Here is an 11479-nt window from a genome sequence, read left to right as displayed (position 1 = left end):
ACTTGCAGATTTTCATGGAGTAAACGCTCTCAACACGGCCATTGCGGCAATTTAACAAGTGGCTCCCAAAAATCTGGAGTGGAAAGATGAGCCCCCGTCTGGGAGCTCATTATCCTCACCGCGGCAAATAGAAGAGTTAGTCCTGTGTGACCTCAGGAGAGGGGCTCGGCCTCTCTGTGTTTCTGACCTTACCTGTGCTGAGAGTACTAACAAGCTGATGCACACAAGCCGGAAGTGGTGCAGAGTGAGCACCAGGGGACCTTTCCTCCCCCCTTGGGATCATCGTCCTGATTGGGAGTAACATACACGTCACAGGGTCAGAGCTGCCTGGGGCGGACCTGCCGGCAGTGTGGTGCAGAGAGGTGGACTCGTCCCTGGCACCAGCTCCCGGGCGGCAGGGGAGCAGAGGCCCCTGTAGGATGGTCCCCCTTTTGCAGGACAAGCCTCCTCTGCTCACTCTTGCAGGTTGGAAGCCCTGGCAGCAGTAGGTGAGACTCCTCTGTATCTGGAAGTTGACTTGGCTTCTTGCTGGGTCTGGGGCCACCGGCCCAAGCAGAGCGAGGATCCCCAGCCCTAGGCTCTGGACGCCACAAGAGGTAAGAGTCCCAGGATGCTCGTCACCTTGGGGGGCTTTGGTAAAGCAAGAACTGCCCCCCTTCCCACCAGCTCGGAGGGGAGGCAGCTGCTGTGACCCTGCTGTGTAGAAGCACCAGCCTCGGGCAGGCTTAGCCTGGACCAAGCCCCATCCTGGCCAGGCTTCTCTCCCACCCCAGCCCCTTCCACCCTTTCCCCTGAACTGGCGTGGGGGGTGAATAAGGACCATCAAAGACGCTGGGTCCCAGTGCCTGAAAACCTGAGTTACCCCGGTGGAGAAGGGGGCTTCCCAGGTGGAGTAGAGGACCTTGAGATTTGGAGATGATCCTGGCGCAGTGGTCCCCAGCCTTTCTTGTGCCAGGAACCAGTTTTGTGGGAGACGATTTTTCCATAACTGGCTGGGAGGGGAGATGGTTCGGGGTGATTCGAGCGCATTGCCTTTACTGTGCACTTTGTTATTATTATCTTGTGATATATAATGAATCATACAGCTCACCGTCATGCAGAATCAGACCAGCAGACATGGGATTCTCAAGGGAGCATGCAACCTAGGCCCCTCGCATGTGCAGCTCCCAGCAGGGTTCGCGCTCCTATGAGAGTCTAATGCCACTGCTGATCAGACAGGAAGCAGAGCTCAGGCAGTACACTAGTGATGGGCAGGGGCTGTGACTACAGTTGGAGCTTTGCTCCGTGGCCCAGTGCTTGCCTCCTGCTCTGCAGCCTGGTTCCTAGCAGGCCGCGGATGGGTAGCAGTCTGGGGCCTGGGTATTGGGGACCCCTGTCCTAAGTTATCCGAGTGAATCCTAAAGCTAACAGTCACAGGGGTCCTTATAAGAGGGGCCAGAGAAGACTCTTAAGAGTCACTTGAACAGCAAGAAGATCAAACCAGTCGCTCCTAAAGGAAATCAACCCTGAATAGTCACTGGAAGCTGAAATTCCAATACTTTGGCCACCACGTGGGAAGAGTCGACTCATTAGTAAAAATCCTGATGGTGTGAAAGATTGAAGGTGGGAGGAGAAGGGGACACAGAGGATGAGATGGTTGGGTGGCATCACCGACTCAGGGGACGTGAGTTTGAGCAAGCTCCGGGAGATACTGAAGGACACGTTCGTGGGTTCCCAAAGAGTCAGACATGATGAGTGACTGAAAAACAGCAGCAAGAAGGAGGCCTGATTATCGTGCACAGGTAGGATACCTGACGGTGGAAGCAGAGGTTGCAGGGATGTGACCAGGAGCCGGGGCAGGTCAGCAGCCTCTAGAGGCTGGAAGAGACAAGGGCCACTTCTGCCCTTGGAGTCTCTAGAGGGAACCAGCCCTGCTGACACTTAGATTTTAGGCCGGGAAGACTTCTCACCCCCAGAACTGTCATAAGAAATGTGAGCCACCAAGCTTGTGGTGGTTTGTTACAGCAGCTTGTTTGTTATAGGAGAGAATTAACCCAAGAGGCAGTGTGCTTCCCTGCCATTCTTGTTCCTAGGATATGCTTCCTCCAGTGAACTCCTACACATCCTCCAGAGCCCCACGGAAGCGTCACCGCCTCTGGCTAGGCTCTCGGTGTGAAGTCGACAGCTTTCCTCACTGCAAGCACGCGTCATACGGAGCACGTTTCGTGGTGCTGTGGTCAGCTCTGCAAGCAAAAAGCAGCCTCTCCACACACACCTACACACGGGAGAAGGCAGCGGAAGCTGCTGATCTTGGGTTTTCTTGCCTGCCTGGGATGGACCTTCTGCGTGATGAGCTGGCTGACTGCTGAATGAACCCTGGCTGAAGTGACTGATCAGAGGAAGGCATCCCTCCAAAGGGAGACCCCTGAGTGGACCTGCTCGTGGTGATAAATATTTCTGAAGGAGAGACTTACGGGGGCTCAGGGAAGATTTATTGATGATCCAATGACCAGCATAGACCACAGTCCTCCGTGTCAACTCAGCCCTGGGAAACAGAGGGTTCTCTGTGGGGTGGGGGGAGGTCTGATGCAGGAATCGGGGGCCCAGGATCCGAGGGAGGTGGGGGTGGGAGGAGCCGGCTGGCAGGGGCTGTGCAGACCCACGGGGCCCAAGGCTGGCCCGAGGCTGGCACCACTCAGAACCAGATCTGGTTCCAGCCCCGACACAAGGAGGCTCGTCCAGAGAGTCCCGAGAGCTGTTCCGTGAACGCCGTCTGCTCCGTCGCTTCAGTCGTGTCTGACTCTGCGACCCCGTGGACTGTAGCCCACCAGGCTCCTCTGTCCATGGGATTCTCCAGGTAAGAATACTGGAGTGGGTTGCTGTGCCCTCCTCCAGGGATCTTCCCGACCCAGGGGTCAAACCCAGGTCTCCTGCACTGCAGGCGGATTCTTTACCATTGGGGCCACCAGGGAAGCTGTCCCGAGGGTGGTTCTAATGTGGCGAGGAATCCCACCTGCAGAGGCCGGGAGAGCCGCCCCACAGCTACTCCTCCAACTGGGGTGTCCTGGTGCGTTGGCTAGGGTGAGCTCGGCAGGTGCCACCCCTGACTTGATTAGACATTCCAGGGCCAAACCCAACCTCAGCCACACCCCGAGCCCCCTGCACACGCATGCAGGAATCATGGCAGGATCTCAGCAAGCCAGCCTGGCCAGGCAATGGCTCATGAACACACTCTGCTCACACCCCAGACAGAGCCTGGCAGGCGGAGGAAGCCCTGGGCAGGGGTCAGGGTGGGATGAACCCAACACGGAGGGAAAGCCAGACACAGGGACCGCAAGATCCACCCGGGGCCCCCCAAGGGCCAGCCGCAGGGCCAGGCCGGCTGCCCCCAGGGGATCTCTCTGCCCACCATGCTGCAGGGCTCCCCACGCCTTTCCTGGCACCTGCCAGAAATAGCCAGTCTTCACGGGAGGGTAAGTGCTGCACAGACCTCAACCGCCTGCCCGCGTCCGCGGGCCTTCCTGAATGCCCCTCCCTCCCACCCGCCGCAGAGGAAACCAGAGACCACCCTGGACCTTTACCCTGAGGTTTTTTTCTTTTATTTAGTTCTACCAGTTTATTGCTACCAACTCATGTCCCTCCACCTTCACGCACGCGTGCTCAGTCCTGGAACCCCATGGACTGCAGCCTGCCAGGCTCCTCCGTCCCTGGACGCTTCCCAGGCAAGAACACTGGAGAGGGTTACCATTTCCTTCTCCAGCCTTGAGGTTTTCTAAATCAGGGGACCTGGCTGAGGGGGCTCCTGGTGGGTTGGGAGTGAGGGAAGAATGGTTTCATGACAGCACTTTATAATAGCACAGGTCTCCAGACTCTCACCTTACCAATACCATCTTAGTGGAGATGCAGAGTCAGAATTCCTGTTCCCAAAGCCACTGAGCCCTGAGTGCATGTGTTCTGGTGTCTGGCGGGGGACGCAGAGTCAGGGTTCAGTAAACCCCAGGCCCCAGTTTGCCTCCAACAGCGCAGGTGGGAGGTCACCCCACCTGGCCCACGGCCGTCTTGGGAAGCGTTCAGCCATGTGCTCCCTCAGGTCATTCCACGTGGCGGCATTCATGCTTCTAGTTCCCAGTGTCCCCCCGGACCCGAGCCTGAAGTCTGGCCCTGCTCAGGCACTGCTGGGGTCATCGTGCTGACCGCTGGTACCCTCCCCATCCTCGTTGCCCCCGGGGTCCCTCCCAGGCACTGACTGGCACCTCCCAGCCAGCGCCACCTGCCCCAGACAAGCTTGGCACAGAGTGGGGAGTTCAGGAAACCCCGGATCCCGCTCACCACCTTTCCAGCCCCAGGGCCAGCAGCCTGCTTCCTGACTTTCCCTGCACCCCCAGCTCCCACGCTGCCCTCCCCTCCTCCCACGGGTCAGGAGGGGCGGACTGGGAAGGCCAGAATGGCCAGAACTCAGCTCCCAGCCCTTCCACCACCCACCAGCTGCTGACCCGGGCAGACGCTGAACTGCTTGGGCCTTGCTCAATCACCCGTTCAAGCACCAGACATGCACAGTCAGTCAACAACCTTCACCACGCGTCTGCGTGCCTCAGACACTGCTCTGCCTGGGCCTGGGGACAAGTCAGCACAGCTCTGCCCTCCTGAGCCCGCTCCAGCCCATTTTCCTAGGTCTGCACTGGGTGCAGCCCTTTCCCAAAAAGTACAGCTCAAACTCACGCATCATAAAATTCATCTACAAAAATGTGCGCAATCCAGTGGTTTTTAGGATATTCACAGAGTAATCAGAGGAACTAGACATCAAATCTCCAGCATCCGTTGGATCATGGAGAAAGCAAGAGAATCCCAGAAAAACATCTACCTCTGCTTCATTGACTAGGCTAAAGCCTTTGACTGCATGAATCACAACAAACTGTGGAAAATTATTCAAGAAATGGGAATACCAGACCACCTAAACTGCCTCCTGGGAAACCTGGATGCGGGTTAAGAAGCAACGTAGAAATGGACATGGAACGATGGACTGGTTCAAAAGCGGGAAAGGAGTACATCAAGGCTGCTTATTGTCACCTTGCTTATTTAAATTCTAGACAGAGTACCTCATGCGAAATGCCAGGCTGGATGAAGCACAGGCTGGAATCAAGATTGCCAGGAGAAATATCAAGAACCTTAAGATAGGCAGATGATGCTACCTTTATGGCAGAAAGCAAAAAGGAACTAAAGAAGTGCTTGATGAGGATGAAAGAAGAGAGTGAAAAGGCTGGCTTAAAACTCAACATTCAAAAAAATGAAGATCATGGCATCCAGTCCCATCACTTCATGGCAAATAGAAGGGGAAAAAGTGGAAGCAGTGAAAGATTTTTTTTTCCTTGGGCTCCCAAATCGCTGCGGATGGTGACTGAAGCCATGAAATTGAAAGATGCTGGCTCCTTGGAAGAAAAGCTATGACAAGCCTAGACAGCATATTAAAAAGCAGAGACATTACTTTGCCAACAAAGGTCCATCTAGTCAAGGCTATGGTTTTTCCAGTAGTCATGCATGGATATGAGGGTTGAACCATAAAGAAGGCTGAGCACCGAAGAACTGATGCTTTTGAACTGTGGTGTTGGAGAAGACTCTCAAGAGTCCCCTGGACTGCAAGGAGATCCAACCAGTCCATCCTAAAGGAAATCAGGCCTAAATATTCACTGGAAGGACTGATGCTGAAGCTGAAACTCCAATACTTTGGCCACCTGATGCAAAGAGCCAACTCACTGGAAAAGACCCCAATGCTGGGAAAGATTGAAGGTGGAAGGAGAAGCAGGTGACAGAGGATGAGATGGCTGGATGGCATCTCCGACTCAATGGACATGAGTTTGAGCAAACTCCAGGAGACAGTGGAGGACAGAGGAGCCTGGTGTGCTATAGTGCACGGGGTATCAAAGAGCTGGACACAGCTTAGCGTCTGAACGACAACAACAGTCTACCCATGATCGCAGTCAATTTTAGGACACCTTAACCACCCCCCCAAAGAAACCCCACCCCCACTGGCAGTCACTCCCAGCCTTCCCTGTTCCACCCTCAGCCTCCCCAGTCCACTTCCTGTCTCCCGGGGTTTGCCTCTTCAACACGTGCCATATAAATGAAGCCTTACAGTCCGCGCGGCCTTTGGTGACTGGCCTCTCTCGCTGAGCAACACGTTTTCAAGGTTCGGCCCAGTTGTGGCCTGAGTCAGTGTTTCTCCTTTTGATGGTCAAATACTCCACCATACGGACCAACCACGTCGCTCATCCATCGTTCATTCATTCATCGTGGGAGAGCTTTGGGACTGGGTCCACTTTTTGGCTCTTACAAATAAGGTTGCTGTGATCATTCATGTACAACATTTTGTACGTAACGTGTGTTCGGTTCTCTGAGGTCTGTGCCTTGGAGTGGAATTATGGGACCAAGATTCAAGTAACTGTAACCTCATGAAATTTTCTAACATCTGGAGGGTAAGCTTTTCTCCTTGGTATTATTCTGGAGGGTCTTCACTTTTGTGGCTGTTTATTGTTCCATAAACACTTTAGAATTGGCTCATTAAGACACACGTGCACACACACACACACACACACACGTACGTGTTTGGGATTGTACAGGATCTGTAGATCTGGTTGGCTTGGGGGGGACTGACATCTTGCAATTCACGAGACTTTGTGTCTCTGAATATGATGTATTTCTCCATTTATTAGGTCTCCTAAAATATCTGTCAATAATGTTTAATGACTTTCTCCACAGAGCTCCTTCCTATCATTGTTTTAAAGATTTATTGCTAGGGGTTCTATAATTGCTGTGACTATTTTAAAAATTAGATTTTATGTTTGTTGCTAGCCTAAAGTAATATATTTTATTTTATTTACTTTTTTTTTAGGAGAAGGGCTTGCATCTCTCTCTCCTCTACCTTTTTTATTTTTGGCCATACTGCCCGTGGGATCTCCGTTCCTTGACCAGGGATCAAGCTCCTGCCCGCTGCAGTGGAAGTGTGGAGTCTTAACCACTAGACAACCAGGGAAGTCCCTAAAGTAACATATTTTATTTTAAAACTTTTTCTCCTAAAGTAACATCTTTTTAAAATATACTGATATGGTTTTCAGAAACCTTGCTAGCCTCTTGGTAATTCAGATAAGTTGTCTATAGATTATCTGGGTTTTGGCAGAGAACAATCATGTCATATGAAAATAATGACAACTTGGCTTCTTTCCCCAAACTCGTTCTTTTCTTTCTTTGTCTCGCCTCGCTGCACCGGCTGGGTGCTCTTAGTGGTGTTGACTTGAGGTAGGCTCTGTTGCCTGGTTTCTGACATGTGAAATGTTTTGAATTGTTCACCTTCAAGCAGGCTGTCTGCATAGACTTGTTGAGTGTTCAGTACTGGCCAAGGAAATGCTCTTCTGGTCTTGGTTGGCCAAGTCGGCTTTAGATGCTGAAAGAATGCTTGTGGCTCGTTACGTGCATTACCCTGTCAGCTTTTCCACAACAACCCACGGAGTGGGTGCTGTTCTCTTCACCTGATAGATGAGGCCCTGAAAGGTGGGTAACTGGCCTGATGCCACACGGCTGACGCGGCAGCCAGATTCACTCCAGGACCCAGGATGTCCATCACCATCCTGCTCTGCCTTCAACAAGCAAGAATAAAACAGTGAAAAACCTAAGGTAGGGACTTCCCTGGTGGTCCAGTGGTTAAGAACCTGCCTTGCAATGCAGGGGACACAGGTTCAATCCCTGGTCAGGGAATTAAAGTCTCACATGTCTCAGAGCAACTAAGCCCTTGAGCAGCAACTCCTGAGTCCGCGACCACAGCTAGAGATTCTGTGTGCTGCAAGCAAAGCCCCACCTGAAGCAATGAAGACCCCGCATGCTGCAGCTGAGACCCTGCACAGCCATGGAAATAAATACGCACATTAAAAAAAAAAAACGTAGGGTAGTATAAATACCAACAAAATATACAATTTGGTTTTTTGAAATATTAAACAAACAAATCTTTACCAAGACTGCTTAAGAGAAAATGTGAAAGTCTCTCAGTCATGTCCAACTCTTTGCAACCCCATGGGTTGTAGCCCACCAGGCTCCTCTGTCCATGGGATTTTCCAGGCAAGAATATTGAAGTAGGTTGCCTTTGCCTTTTCCAGGGGATCTTTCTGACCCAGGGATTAAATCCAGGTCTCCCACGTTGCAGGCGGATTCTTTACCATCTGAGCCACCACGGAAGCCCAGGGCAAAAGTAAATCATACAGAAAGCAGAAGACATGGCCACAAGCAGATAGAGTGTTGTAAATTGCTCAGAAATGGTTATAAACAACTTTATGCAAATATTTTGAAAAATTAGAAGGAATAGATTTTTTTCCCCCCAGAAAACCATGTTATCAAATTTTACTTAAGAAGAAATAGAAAACCTTCCCTGGGCTTCCCTGGTGGCTCAGACAGTAAAGCGTCTGCCTGCAGTGCAGGAGACCTGGGTTCGACCCCTGGGTTGGGAGGATCCCCTGGAGAAGGACATGGCAACCCGCTCCAGGATGCTTGCCTGCAAAATTCCATGGACAGAGGAGCCTGGCGGCTGCAGTCCGTGGGGTCGCCAAGAGTCAGACCTGACTGGCAGGCTAGAGTCCACGAGAACACCTACAACCATGAAGCTAACCGAGCAAGCTCCGGCTATTTCAAAGGTGAGTTTTCACCCACCTTCAACGAGCAATTTCTACCTCATTCAAACTCTCAGAAGAAAAATGGACGCCGCCGCCTCGCTTGAGGAGAGGATACTCCCTGGCACCAGATCTGCCGACGGTTTGTACAAGAAGAGGTGAGCGTGGGCCGGATGTGCACACACACACACAAAACCTAAAGACGAATTAGCAAGTGCAGTCCAACAGATTATTTAAAAAACCCATTATGATGAGAAAGCAAGCTTTATGCTACAAACATAAAGTTGTTTCAGCAAAAATTAGATCCATGCCTTCCATAAAACTTCTAGATGAGCCTAAAATCTTAAAGTGGGACTTCCCTGGTGGTCCAGCGGCTAAGAATCCGCCTGCCAATACAGGGGACGTGGGTTCTATCCCCGGTCCAGGAAGATCCCGCACGCCACAGGGCAACTAAGCCCGAGGGCCACAACTGCTGAAATCACACGCCCCAGAGTTCTGCAACGAGAGAGGCCACTACAGGGAGAAGCCTGGGTGCAGCAGCAAAGACCCAGCATGGCAATAAATAAATAATTTAAACAGAAATAGAAGCTTAACGTGGAAAACAAAGCTATTAGCAGAAAATGCATAAGATGAGCTCAGAATCTCAGGGAAAATTCTGAGTCAGGAGACAAAGATAATAACTCACAAAGGAAAGAGTGATCGATTTGATTACATCAAAGTTTAAATGGTCTGCAGGATGAAAGACCCAGAAACAAAGATAAACATCAAGCAACGGAGGAGAGCTGAGGTTGACGCATACGACGGAAGATTGATACCTGGGTGTATTCACCCCTCCTGTCAGCCAGTGAGGCAGACAACCTCGTGGAAACAGACAACAGCTGTAAACAAATGGGAAGGAAACCTGAATGTCCAATGAGCTCGTGAACACGCAGACGTTCAGGATCGGTCAGGCTGGCGCACCCAAGGGCGGGAGAAGTGTCGCTGTCCACCTCTTTCCTTCCGGGAACTGCCCTCAGAGGCTGTGCACATGCCCTTGGCAGGCACACACGGTTGGCTGTGGGCAGCCTTGGTGGTCATGGCAAAAAAAAAAAATACTGGAAATAGCGTACATGCACATCATGTGGAATGGATGAGTAAAATGCAGGTGTACTCATATGAGGGGCTTCCCTGGTGGCTCAGTGGTAGAGAATCTGCCTGCAATGCAGAAGACCCGGGTTCGATCCCTGGGTGGGGAAGATCCACTGGAGGAGAGCATGGCAACCCACTCCAGTACTCTTTCCTGGAGAACCCCATGTACAGAGGAGCCCTAAGGGGCTACCGTCCAAAGGGGTGCAAACAGTCGGACATGACGGAGTGACTAAGCACATCGCAGCAGCATATACTCATATGATGAAATACTGCAGCACAGTTGAAACAAAGTTGGAACGGTCTACGTACATTTTTAAACAGGCAGCCTTGTGCCATCCGTCATTTCCACATGGCCATCTATGTAGAAGAGAAGGTGAACCCCAGGAGAAACCATGGCCCAGAACTGTATGGCTTCACTAGAGGAAGGGCAGGAGGGGAGCGGAATGGGCAGGAGACAGGCAAAATGTATCTGTGGCTTTGATTTCCTTTACGGCCATAAATCTAAATAGAAATGATGAGAGGTGAATATTTGTGGATTCTGGGAGCTGGGAACGTGGGTGGTTTTTTTTTTTTTTTCCCTTGGCACTTTTCTGTGTTTTTAAATTGTTTTGAAAGAGATGCCAGAGGATGAAGGGCATGAGTGGGGAGAGAGGAAGGAGGGAGAGAGGAAGGGGCTTCCCTTACCTCCTGCAGGCATAACTCACCCTGGCCGCCAGCCGGTGGCTCCGTGTGGTTCCTGGGTATTGATCGGAGATTCACTCTCTGGCCACAAGCTCGCCGGGTGGTGTCTGCAGCAGCCGCTTGGATCATGAGAATAGCCACACCTGGGGTAAGCCGGGGCAGGTGTGCAGAGAACATGGTGAGAGAGGGGTCAGGCCAGGAGCCTGAGAGCCCAGCTGCCCCTCAAACTTGCTGACTGGCCTGGGCAGGTCACACCCCTTCTTACCCACAGTGACGGAGGGTCTGGCTGAACTCGAAGAACAATACTGAGGCTGAAGGGTGGCCACATGACCACAGGCATGACTGGAAAGTCAAAGAGGACCTGCTGAGAAGGAAGCATCTGCTTGGGGTCTTGAGGGATGAATAGGAGTTTACAAGCTGGAAGAAAGAAAGGTGCTCATGTCCGAGGGAATAGCGTAGACAAAGGTGGGGAGGTAGGACGGGGCTCAGCAAGCCCAGGAAGCGGCAAACAAGCTGGGGTAATGTCACCCTCCCTTGGAATGCCCACATCATCCCACTTGAGACTCTGGCACCTGTGACCCCCAGCGACAGCGGGCCAGTACCTGCCAGGAGACCTCGCCCGGAGTTGCACGTCCAGTCCCTGTGCTGCACCGTCTCCCCTGTTCCGAAGAGCTGGGGAGCCATTTGGGAGGCTGTGACCCCTCCCAAACCCTGCGTGCATTTTGCTTTGGGTTCCAACATGGAGAAACACAAACGTAATCCACTTAACCGAGATATATGGCCGCTGCCAACGACAGCGAAACAAGAGCTGCCTCTCTGCTCCATTACGATTCTGGACCAAATCAATATCAAAACAGCCAAAGTCTAGACGCATAAACGTCAAACTATTTAACAAGAAGCAGTTAGCGCAGAGAAAACACTTAAATGGCAATTGAAGGGTCTGATGAGCCTTAAAGTAGCTTACGAGGATTTATGGGAGATAAAAACAGTTTAACTAAGCCTGGAGCTGGGCCCCAAGGCCCAGCACAGAGGCCGGTGGGGCT

The 11479-nt window shown here is 51.9% G+C and overlaps 1 non-coding gene across 1 annotated transcript; it reads left to right on the top strand.

Moving 5' to 3' along the window:
• Positions 1–9791: 9791 nt before the first annotated feature.
• TRNAC-GCA lies at positions 9792–9862 on the top strand. Its single transcript has one exon. It is a non-coding gene; the product is annotated as a tRNA-Cys (tRNA).
• The last annotated feature ends 1617 nt before the right edge of the window (positions 9863–11479 follow it).

This window comes from Bison bison, unplaced genomic scaffold, assembly GCF_000754665.1.
Source record: "Bison bison bison isolate TAMUID 2011002044 unplaced genomic scaffold, Bison_UMD1.0 scf7180017846470, whole genome shotgun sequence".
In the NCBI taxonomy this organism is placed as follows: domain Eukaryota; kingdom Metazoa; phylum Chordata; class Mammalia; order Artiodactyla; family Bovidae; genus Bison; species Bison bison.
This window is presented reverse-complemented; position numbering and strand designations above follow the sequence as displayed.